Source organism: Parasteatoda tepidariorum, chromosome 1 (assembly GCF_043381705.1).
Source record: "Parasteatoda tepidariorum isolate YZ-2023 chromosome 1, CAS_Ptep_4.0, whole genome shotgun sequence".
NCBI lineage: Eukaryota > Metazoa > Arthropoda > Arachnida > Araneae > Theridiidae > Parasteatoda > Parasteatoda tepidariorum.
In genome coordinates this window covers 41,633,351-41,645,706 of record NC_092204.1, presented here as the reverse complement: position 1 = coordinate 41,645,706, position 12,356 = coordinate 41,633,351, and the positions used below count along the sequence as shown (strand labels likewise).

The 12,356-nt window shown below is 27.1% G+C and overlaps 1 protein-coding gene across 2 annotated transcripts in view; it reads right to left on the bottom strand.

Annotated features, from left to right (window-relative positions):
- The window catches only part of LOC107436142 (protein turtle homolog B), a 409,568-nt gene that overhangs the window by 204,314 nt on the left and 192,898 nt on the right, over nucleotides 1-12,356 (bottom strand). The window lies entirely within an intron of this gene.

The following is a 12,356-nucleotide window of genomic DNA, read 5'->3' as shown; positions in this document are numbered from 1 at the left end:
TGGCAACCAGATATCAGAAAAATATAACTTGCACTTTCCTTTTCCAATCTCTAAAAGACATCACCTTAAGCGTTACTAGTCTTATTTTACTTTCTAATACACCTTTTGGGGTTGTTTTTTGACGCCAAAAAGTTTATATATTAATCTTAAATTCCATGGTGTTGACTTAGTTGGCTAAATTTTTGGAACGGTCCATTTTGAATTAAGCGCCAATAGTGGATCTCTGCTTGTATTCCAAAGCATCTCGTAATAATCACTTCTAAATTTTATAACTCTCATTTCTCTATAACTTTTATGGTTTGTTCATATTTATAAATTTTCTTATAAAAATCGGACAAATTACAAATATAGATCTCTAATTTAAATTTTTTTTATTAAATGAGCCCCAATGATTTACAGTCAGTGCAAAATATTTTTACAGAAGACATTTAAAAACAAACCATTTCTTTTCGAACCAATATATTCCCATAAATAAACGCAAAAAAATCATTTATTTCGTCTACAACGTGAATTGTGACCAATAATAATCATGTTCTAACAATGAATTCTTTGTATAGGAATATTAAAGATTCAAGTAGTACAAAAATTCAAGTAGTACGTTCATTTAAATCCAATATCTGAGTTTTGTAAGCTCATTGAAAATTAATGTTCCTTTATTTGTCCTTTTGAATAGTCCATTATATAATTTTATAAATTAAAAAAAAAACACAATAATCATTATAGCATTAAAAACATTAGATTATTTATAACAGTTACTAAGTATGAATGCAAAAAGTATGATCAAAAATACCAGAATATGATAATATTTGTATTCTGGTTCTATTTGAATACCAAAAAGCTCGGTAATTTTTACCGAAGTACTTTGGTATTGATTTTGGTAAAATTGAAAATAAAATGTGGTTCGATAATACGTGATAAAATTTGGTAAATTGGGTAGAGAATGGTAATTCTTTCCCATGAGAGAGAGCCATGCCTTAGAGCAGGGACGGCGAACCAATGGCACGCGACACAGTATTTTGGGCACTCCACCGATCACAATTGTTGTTACACTATGAATTGTTATTACACAAATGTTAACACGCTATGAAGCATATGTAACAATTAAATTAAAATTCACAAAAAACAAACAAAATAATAAACAATTATTAATAAAAAAATTAAAAATTAATACTAAAAAACAATTAATAACAGTAAAAAACAAGCTAACAATAAATAACTAGCAGAAAAAATCAACAGTCCTGCTTAAACAAACATCTTACAACCTAATATAAGTTATTGGTCATCTAATCTGCAACAACAGAAGTCACACTGATGTTACTTTAAGTGGAATTACTTGTATAACTGAGACATTGCAAAATGTATTTTTTTTCAATGTAAATAAAGAGTTTTGAGTTGATAGTATTTAGTATTATTATTTTACGGCACGTCTATGACCTCATTAAGCAATTTTTTAGAGAAAATGGCACATTGGTGTATAAAGGCTCGCTACCCCTGCCTTAGAGCATGACATAAAGACATTGTTCGGTAATATTTACTTTTCTGCTTTGCATTCTTCGCTAATTGGCTTGTAATAAAGATTTACACAGTTCGAAAAACATAATTTCTGGTAACCCTTTACCATATGAATAGAAAAATTACCAAATGAATGGTTTAAAAAGTTTTTTTGGTTTTATTAATCAGAAATATAGCTTTTTTATCAGAATTCTCTATACGATACGTCAGTTTTAGCTGATTTTTTTCCACTCACATTAAAATTAATGCACATGCATTTCCGAAAAAAATGACTGTATGTTGATATTTTACTTCCTTCTTTTGGCAATATAAATAATGTATCATCAAACATATATCAGAAATAAAAATCAATATATACTACAAAGTTTCATACTTGAGTAGGTTGATTAGAATGAATGGTTTATGTTTAAAATATTAATTAGAACATAAATTTCAATTTAAAGAATTTTGTGTCCATAAACATCAAATTTCTTAATAGTGAGCTTAATGTTGATAAAAATCAGGAATATCTTTCAATTTCCTCGACAATTTGAATTAGAAGATTAGTTTCACAATTCCTGAGCTTAAATTCTATTCCACTACTGCTTAGAACAACATTATTCTACAGCAAAGTACATTCTTTAGCTACAAGTTCAATCCCACTTAGTTTGTTAACTCTAGAATCACAATCATGTACAACAGTAATGCTCAATTGTCTGTTAATTGATGCTCCTAGTTCAAAATTAGCACTTGTTGATGAATTTCCTGTTTGGCAATCATTCTTGCATTTGTTGCAGTCTCCCGTAGTTCAAGGAAGTAAAGTTTGGTAATTATTGTCTGTTGGATAAGATGTTTTGAACTGAGGAAAGAGTAACACCATTCAATTTGTGTCGATATATTTTATAAAGAGATGAATGTGGTCATTCTACCGTTAATAATTGTTTCCTGCTGTGGATTTTAAGTTTAAATCATCAGTTTGTGATTATTATTCAGTTTTTAAGATTTTATTTTGTAAATTTGAGTATGAATTAGTTTTTAATAATGCATTGACTATAACTATATTGCACTTTTCAAGAAAAAAGTTCATTGCATTTACCGAATCTGTGTATTTAATAAAAGGCTTATTAAAAAAACACATTTTTATGAACCAAAATATATCCTCTTTATTTTTTATTCGAGATCATTTTTACTTCAATATGACGTCACAATACGTTTCTATACACATGCTACCTCCATCCAAAATGCTTGCTAGAATAAAAATACTGATTAAATTAATATGCCTTATTAAACTTAAAAAAAGAAGTAAAAAAACTTTCGTTTTAATGAATACATTATGCAAAAAAATTTAAATCTGATAAATAGAAAAAAACTGATACTATGAGAATATTTTTAATTACAAAATATGTCTTTATAAACTTACGGAAAGTGTGCAAGAGTATACAAAAAACTAAAACTTCCTTATAGCTTATTAGACTACAATAACGATTTTTATCATCTTTCTTAATATTTTTAACAGCCGTGATTACATTTTTATTTGGATAATAGCATAAAGTTTTCTAAAAGCAGCATTTTTTCATTGCAAACTAATTTTATGATATTACCCTATTATGCAAAATTCTATGATACACGTATTTAGAATAGCACCTAACTAATTAACTGTTTTATGAATATTAAATTTAAAATAAATTACATTCACTTTTACACTAATTTGTTTGGAAAAACTCTTTCCATTTTACATTTATTATTAAAATAATAAATTGAAAATTTTAAAACATTATTAAGATTAAGATTGAAGAAAAAATTAAGATTAATTAAAGGATTGACTCAAAGATTATGTTAATTAAATATATATTAGATTTAATAAAATATAATATTAGATTAGATTAATTATTACTAGATTATATTAGACTAATTAAAATATTATGATTTAACGTTTCTTTCTAATGATAGTTAATCTCTTTAGCATAAATTGATTAATGTAAATTTATAGAGGGTTTTTTCGCAGTAATAATTAGATATGTTTCAGAAAAAACTATAGATATAACCAAATTATGAGAATTAACTTTTATCTAAACACAATCAGAAACTAAATTTTTGAGACCAAATTTGAGTTAATAGAACCACATATTTTGTATATCTTTTTTTCTTAATGAAATTTTTAGTAGTAATTTAGTGACTTAACACATTTCCAAATCAAGATATATTGCGATATAGAGCCTCATATACCTAGTGGCAACCAGAAAATTATTTTGCAGTTTTCCTCTCCTTGTAACGCAAATGGTTTCACTGAAAAATCTCTAGCATTTTGTCCCAGCACTTTATACAAGTCTTTCCTCGTCTTTTAGTTAGTAATCAAAATTTAATGACGCTGGAGTTAAACTCTTGAGTCCGAATTGGATCCTATATAACTCATCCAAATCAGTTGGGAGCAAAAGTCTATCACATTTGTTAATTAGAAAATATAATATAAGACTTCATGCATTTAAGAATTATGAGGTTTTAACTCAAGTTTACAAAAGCACATCATTAGCAATTTGCAAATCAAGTATGAGAAAAACTAAAATTAACCTGAAATTTAAACAAATTGAAATAAAAATAGATGCTAGATGATAATAATGTAGATTTCATATTAGTTATTAAAAGTTTATAGGGCCTGTTTGGCCTATTCATTCTAAAAGTGAATGATAGCTGAAAATTCGTTTTTAGTTGGTCGTAATATTACCACTAGAAACACAGAAGTGCTTACTACTGGGTAACTTTAAATTTCAATATTAAAAACATTGGAAATTAAACACAATTTCATGAGAACCAGTATTCATAAGAACCAGTACAAGTAATTTGTATTTCTGAAGAAAATTAACCTTGAGTTTATATAAAGTGGAATAAAATAAGATTCTTCAATAAGGTACTGAATGATTTTGTATTTGGTTCGATCTTAGTTACTCAAAATCGATAGGGTTCGGTGTTTGACCTCAATATTCTTAGAACGATTTTCCAATTAAGAGCTATGAGGATTTAAGAGCTCTACACAGTTAAGAGCTTTGAGCATTTGAGAGCTATGAAGTTTTAACTCTAGTTTACAAAACCACATTAATAGCAATATGCATCTCAAATAAGAGAGAAACTAAACTGAACCTGACTTTTGGACAAATTGGAATAAAAATATATTCCGGATAATTAGCATTTAGATTCTATATCAGTTACTTTAAGTCTATATGTTCGGTTTAGCCCTTACATTCTGAAAGCTGTAGCAAATCTGTTTTCGATAGGTCATAATAGGGCCACAAGGAACACAAATGTTTATACAACCTGCCAACTTCGAAATTTAATATTAAAAGCGTTGGAAAATAAAACTGTCCATTTTTAACTCTAATCTATAAGAACCAGATCAAACATTTATGTATCTATAAGAAGCTGAACCTTGAGTTTAGACAAGTTTCAATAAAATAATATAACTCAATAACGTATTGATTGATTTGTATTGGGTTTCGATCTTGGTCAGACATTCTGGAAGTGATTGGTAGCTGAAAATCCGTTTTTGATTGGTCGTAATAGTGTCACGGGATGCAAAAGTTTATTCTACCTGTCAACCTTGAAATTTAAAATTAAAAATCATTGGAAATTATAGCCATCCGTTTTTAACCCTAAATCATAAGAACTAGATCAAAAGTAATTTATAACTCAAAAACAGAAAAAGGGAACCTGGAGTTTAGACAAGCTGGAATAAAATAAGATACTTCAATAAGGTACTGATTGATTTGTATTTGGTTCCGATCTTGGTTACTCGAAATCTATAGGGTTCTGTGTTTGGCCTCAATATTCTTAGAACGATTTTCTCGAGTTAATAAAAGAATCTGCTTACAGTCCCCACATGAGTACTTTTCTCCTTAACGGAATTGCTGGAAGTAATCGTTTTCTGGTCTATTATCTTCAGCTTCAGATCCAGCCAGAATAATAGGATTAATGTTTTCCTTTGTGGTAAGGGAACTTAGAGAGGAAGAGGATTACACTGCGCTATCTACTTGCTTTGAGTAATTAACAGATTAAGGGTAGAGCGCGGGATTACTTCTATAAATAATGGTATAGGAAAGTGAAACTTAATAATTATGATGAAATGCTTCTCCACAAAACAAACACTGGAAAATTAAAAGCATGACCATATTTAAGAGACTTTTATTTGATATTATACGATGACATTTTTTGAGTAGTTATCAAAGTAATTCAAGGATTTATCATCTATGATTCTCGTACATTAAGAGATCCAATAAGAGACAGCTACACAATTTTTTTAAAATGAAAAACAGTAGAAAAACAATAAAAAAAGCAAGCAAAAACTTATTAGGCGTAATATTACGTCATTTAAATGAAATAATTAAAAATTATTTTGTAGAATTTTTCGCAATGCCCGTTAACATAGAATGTATCAATGTATCAGTGTATATTTCTTGTAATATACTATGTAATAATTTAAAAATCGAAACGTTGACGGTCAAAATCACTAGATTTAAACATATTTAGTCAAATAAATACATATCAAGTATTTAAAAAGTAACTACTATTAGATATTTAAATACGCATCTAAATTGTAAAACATTTTGTTGTATAGTTGCCACCATATTTGATGTTGAGGTAAACTAAGTAAATTAAATACAGAAATGTAGTAATCATGCAAAAAAAATATATGTAAATTGACAAAATAACAATTGTTTGAAAGAATTAGTGTAAATATATTACTAAAATTATGCTTGCTTTTTATCTTAATTGAAAAAATACATCGTTTTGTTATATTTTACAATGAAGTCATGAATTGATTTTAAAACGCATGAAAATATTTTTTATCAGTAAATAAACAAACAAAATATGAATAAGTAGATAAAAAAAACTGTGACAGTGAAGAATTGTGACTACATAAAATATATGACAACATGCACTAAAAAAAAGAAGAAATTTTTTTTTTAGTTTACCTCAAAACCGAAAGTTGAGGTAACTGTACATCAAAGTTTTACAGTGCATAGCGTATTTAGACGAAAGATATAATCTGTAAAATTCACATAATTTTATGAAAATAGAAAGTAACGTAATATGCAAGAAAATATATTTTTCTCCAAAATTTTTTTTTACGTTACTTTACTTTATTATATTGCTTTATAATGCTGCTTATAATGATCTTTTCATATGTAAAATTTTTATTGAAGATGCTACATTCGAAAAAAGCGAGACAATGAACATTGGTCTGCAACACTATACTCTGAATCAATAACTATCTGGCTAAATAAATATTTACTTTTGAATCTTATCAATAATTCATTGAGAATTTTTATGAATATTAAATTTCAATTGGCTGTATCTCCATCAGGTACGTATCAGTAAACAAAAATTATGCTTTCAAAAAAATTCTTTTACAATATTTTCAGAAAAAAATAATATTTTATAGAAAAAACAGCTTCCTATACAAGAAAAAAAAGCATTATCATGTTTTTCATTTGATAAGATCTTATATCAAAGTAATGTTATACATGGAACGTACTAAAAAGTAGCAAATTTAATCATATTTTCTGAAGATAAAATTTTCTTTAATGTTGAATCTGGTGAAAGTGATACGCTTTCATTTTTTACATATATTTTTATAACAGAAGTCAAAACAATTACTTTTTTGTGAAACCCTCACCTAGAATTTCCATATTTAAATTATTAGCGTCGAAAATACATGCCATCGCTTCAATTTTTTTCTGTTTAACTTCGTAAAGCTAAGACGCTTACTTGATTTTTAAGCAAGTTGCATGAATAAAAGATATTGCATATTTAATTTTTTAGAAATATCATTTTTTCTCCTTTTGAAATTTCTCTGGGAAACATAAGCGAAAACAAAGTAAGAAGTAATAGAATGATTTAAAAGTAAAAAAAAAAGTAGTTTTTAAAATGAGACATGATATTTATGAAATGAATTGCCATTTTTTTTGGAATTTAAGAAAAGAACTGAAAAATAACTTTTATTAGAATATAAATTTGTTAAAAAGAGCATTCAATTTAAACATTTTTTTTTTCTCTTTGCATGAGATAAGGTTTAAAATAGTCATTCAACATAGCGTATACTTTTTTTTGTCAAACCTTTAATTTAGAAAGTAAGTAAGGGAAATTACATGTATAACAAATACTTGTTGAATACTGAAAGAAAACATCTAATAATAATTATGCACTAAGAGATTTTCGTGAAACTTTGGCAGTCGGCCATTACTTTATATGGCCAACATATTTTTTTAAGAAAAAATGCTGTAATGACGAAGTAAAAAGTCGAATTTTTAAGATTTTAATGTGTAATTATTAAGTATTTATTATTTTTATTTTTATTTTATTTAAACGATTTAAAACTCCTCATGCACCACAAAGTATAGCATGAGGCTTACAGTTGTAAGTAGAAAACAAAAGAAGAAAAATTTACAAATTTACATTAAAAACAAAATTCCGCAAGGCCGCAAGACTTTTGTATCTTTTGTAAAGACTTTTTTGCTGTTTAAGTATTTATTAAATCAAGAATTTATTAAATCGTAATTATTATATCATTTTTGGTAATTCTAAAGGTACGTTTAAAATTTCTTGCTAGAGTTTTATAGAACAAAATAAAAAATAATATTTTTGCCCTTTTTGGACTGTAATTATTATTTTTGTATGTAATTTAATTGAATTTATTAACGGAGCACAGTTAATGCTTAACAAAAGGTAATAAATTTCATCAACAACTTTATTCATTAAGGAGTGTAGCATCAAAAATTTGTACGATTTTAACTATTTTATTTTTTTGTATAATTATTACAAAAGTATTAAATAAAAATAATTGATTTCTGCCTTATTAAACGTATGACAAATTATCATTAAAATGATTTGGTTTTCATTATTTACATATTATATGTTGTTCTCAGGCAAAAATATGTAGATATTTTTTACCTAAGCGTTTTGCAAGTTCTTCACTGTACTACATAAGAATTTTAAAACTCTTTCAAGCAACATTTATTGTCTAATGCCCTTCGACTTTGCGCATGATTTCATAGCTTTCAGTATTGTGCATAATTTCAGGACTGGTTTTCTAACTTTTTACATTTTTTTCACACCGTGCGAGAAACGGATATTAAGCTAGTCTCTAATAATGAAATGAAAAGATTGTGTGAATGTGATTTCTCTTATTACTCCAGAACCGTTTATTCTGACGCCCTGAAATTTAAACAGCGGATAAAAAGAGTAATTTCAGAGCATAAGTCTAAAACTCATTCAAATAATGAAATTAGATTGTACAGAAGATACGATTGAACAATGAATTTTTCAATTGATTTAGAACTAGCCATTGATAAAAAATAAACTGTAGGTAATTCTGTATTATTAGTATTTTGAAGATAATATTAGCGATGTTTGCTAGCTTGTTCATCAATAAAAAAATATTTTTTTCACGTTTTTTAATATTTAATTATTTTTTATTCTTTATGTCAGATAAACGAGCAATATGAAAGCAGTAGCATAAGCGGACTAATCACCAAATTAGTATTTCATAAGTTTTCTAAAACCACTTGTTTATTGTTGTGCTTTAAAAATATGTTAATTTTAATAATTTAAAAATAATTTAATCAACGTAAATTGAAATAAAAATATAAAGTTATTTTCTAAAAAGCAAAAATAATGTACAGATAAGCAACAAGCCTTTAAACATAAAAATCTCCACGGAAAAACTTAAAGAAATACCATACTATTATTGATACTAATGATGCATATAAAATTTTGATAATAAGTAATAACTAAAATAAAAAATAATCTGAGCACTAAAAAGCAAATTTTATGATGAAATATGAATTAGTTTCGGAGAAATGAAAAATATTCACAATACTATAAATGACTCTAATGATGTTTAATTTTCTTAGTAGGTACTAATTGCAACAAAAAATAGGCTATGCACTAAAACAAAGTCAATGATACTAAGTCATTTAGGAGAAATGTTAAGACGCAATTAACGCTTAATTAATTTTGATAATAAGCAGAAATAGCATTATAGTAATTCGGGAGATTTTAATAGGCACCAAACATATTAATGTAGGTTCAATAAATATACTTGGCACATATTAAAACGGCAGCAAATGCATATTTTAAATATAGATAGTGTGGAAAGAAGTTTTTTAAGAGCTCTCCAAACGAATAAGTACGAGGGAAACTCGCTTAACTGCAATAAATTTTAATTAACATGAGTATGCCTTGAGCAAACGTATCATGCCATAAATGATACCGAATGCAATTATTCTTTATTTTTATGCAATGAATACTATAAACGTATTTTGTTCAGCCTTATAAAGTAAAGCCACTAGCAAGGACAAAAAATAATAATCAATAAAACAAATGGCATTTATTTTTGGTCAATTAATTATGTTGGTAGAAGTCTCTAAATTTTGTGCCCGATTTTGCAGTGTTATTCAGTACTGATTTATTGAATGTTTATTTTTTTAACATTATGCGAAGAAAAGTTAATTATCCTCATTATATAATTTTTGTTCTATATTTAGATAATGGACACGAAAAATAATTTTTTAACTTTTATTCAGGACTTATTAATAGTAAAATTTGCTTAACATATTTTATTTCCTTATGAATTAAATATTTCTTAAAGCATAGTTGTGTGCCCCACAGCATATGTTAAAAGTGTATAGATAAATGTTTGTGTTATAATTGAAAACTAAAAACATACCAATTGAAGATGAGGATGGAAAAATTGTCCATTTTTTGTGGACTTGTGATTGGATAACCATCTGTTATATTTTGAGGATTACTAAGATTCTTGACAAATAGGTCAAAAACATGGACAATTGAAAATTGATTCGCCCCTCTCCAAGACAGTGAATAGGGGCCTTGTTATAAGAAAACGATTCCTGTCAGTTCGCAATATACATTTTTTTATAATCAGCTTTTATTAGCTTAGACTTTGATATTTAATAATGAAGTTACGACGAAGCAGCAGATAATGCCGCTTCATCGTATATCCCAACTAAAGATGATGATGGAAAAATGGTTCACTTTTCACAGAAATTGCGACTGGATAATCATTTGTTACATTTTGAGGATTACTAAGATTCTTGACAAATAAATCAAAAACATAGAAAATTGATTCATCCCTCGCAAAGACAGTGAATAGGGGCCTTGTTATATAAAAACGATTCCTGTCTGTTGGCAATATAATTTTTTTTTTGAATTGTTGCAGCAGATAATGCCCGAAAACGGTATTTTGAAATGCTTAATTTTTCTTTTAATAAACAGTTAAAAATTGAGTTTTATCGGGATATCTTTTAATATCTGTAAGATATTCAATAGTTTTACTTCTTACTCAATGCTCAAGTCATACAAAATAGCTAAATTAGTAAAGTTGAATCTTTACAATAATTATTTTAATATTTTTACTAAATAAAAAAAAGTTCTCTCTACGAACTTTATTTCAACTTTTTTCACAAGTACAAGAAAAGTGACATAGTAACTTCATGACGTCACAGCCCTTATAGATTTTCTCTACAATCTTATTATTATCCTAGACTCAGAGTTGATCTAAAAACCAATCTATAATAGTTCAGTAAAGAAGAGCGAAAAAAAATATCCCTCCCCCTCATATCTCATGTGATCAATATCAACGGCCGTAGAACTACCTAAGGATTTCGAATTTTTTTTTTCTGAAAAGTTTCTCTCCAGATCTTGGAGTGTTGTTAAGATTTCAGATAGTTTCTTTCTGGAATCTCTCAGCTTTGTTCACTCTCCGTCATGCAGTTCTTCAATCATTTTCTGAACTTTACCGATATAAGGATATTTTCAGCTGAGGAGAATTTTTATTGTCAATGGAATGTTTGGACAGTGATTATACATTTGTGAACCAATAAAATAGTTTCCTTATCAGGGGAATATAAGTATTATTAACACCACAAAAAAAATTTAAAAACCTTTAGCAACCAATCTTAAAGAAAGGTTTATCAAAAAACAATTCCTTGTAAACTTCTCCAACTATTCTTTTAAAAATTTCAACTATACTAATTTCAACTATACTTTTAATTATTAATTATTCTATTATTAATTATTCTATTATTATTTATTCTTTTATTAATTATTATTATTAATAGTTATTAATTATGATTAATTATGATTAATTATTATTATTTTCATTATTACTTATTTTATCAATTATCATTTTAATTATTTAATTCCTTAATAGTTGGAAAAATTGTGAATGGTACAATTCACATTAAAATTTTGAGCAAAGATACCTCATACCCAAAACTACCTGGGGTTGTGTAATACCTACTAAAATACCAAGTGGGCCTCCCTAGGCCCTCCCGTCGTTCTAGGTATAAAGTTCTATATTTGTTTTCTATAAGGCTAACATAGGAATGATTATATATGCTCTCAAATTGTATCAATTTATACAAAGTCAAAAACATGCAACACTTTCAGTAAGTTATTTTTCTACTTACAGAGCAACAGGAAACGAATATGCCACATTGTCTCCATATGTCTTTCTAGTGTTAATGCTGTTGTTTTCTTGTCTATATCAGTGCTAAATATTTACGAAAGTTCAGAGAATGATTAAATATAGCAATATTTATGGAAAATGATTGCCTTTGCCTCAGAGCCGTTGGACATGTGTCTGTTGGCCCCCAGGAGATATTTTATCCCCATCCTAACACCAAAGAAAAAATCAATGGATGCATTCCTTGATCTCTCTAGCGTTAATTATGATATGAAATAAAATATTGAAACACTACTTTAAATGTAGATAAAGTATTTTTTCCATTACCTAGTGTTAAATTTACTTTTTTATAGGCTTAGGTAGCCAGAATATTTTTTTTGCCTATTAT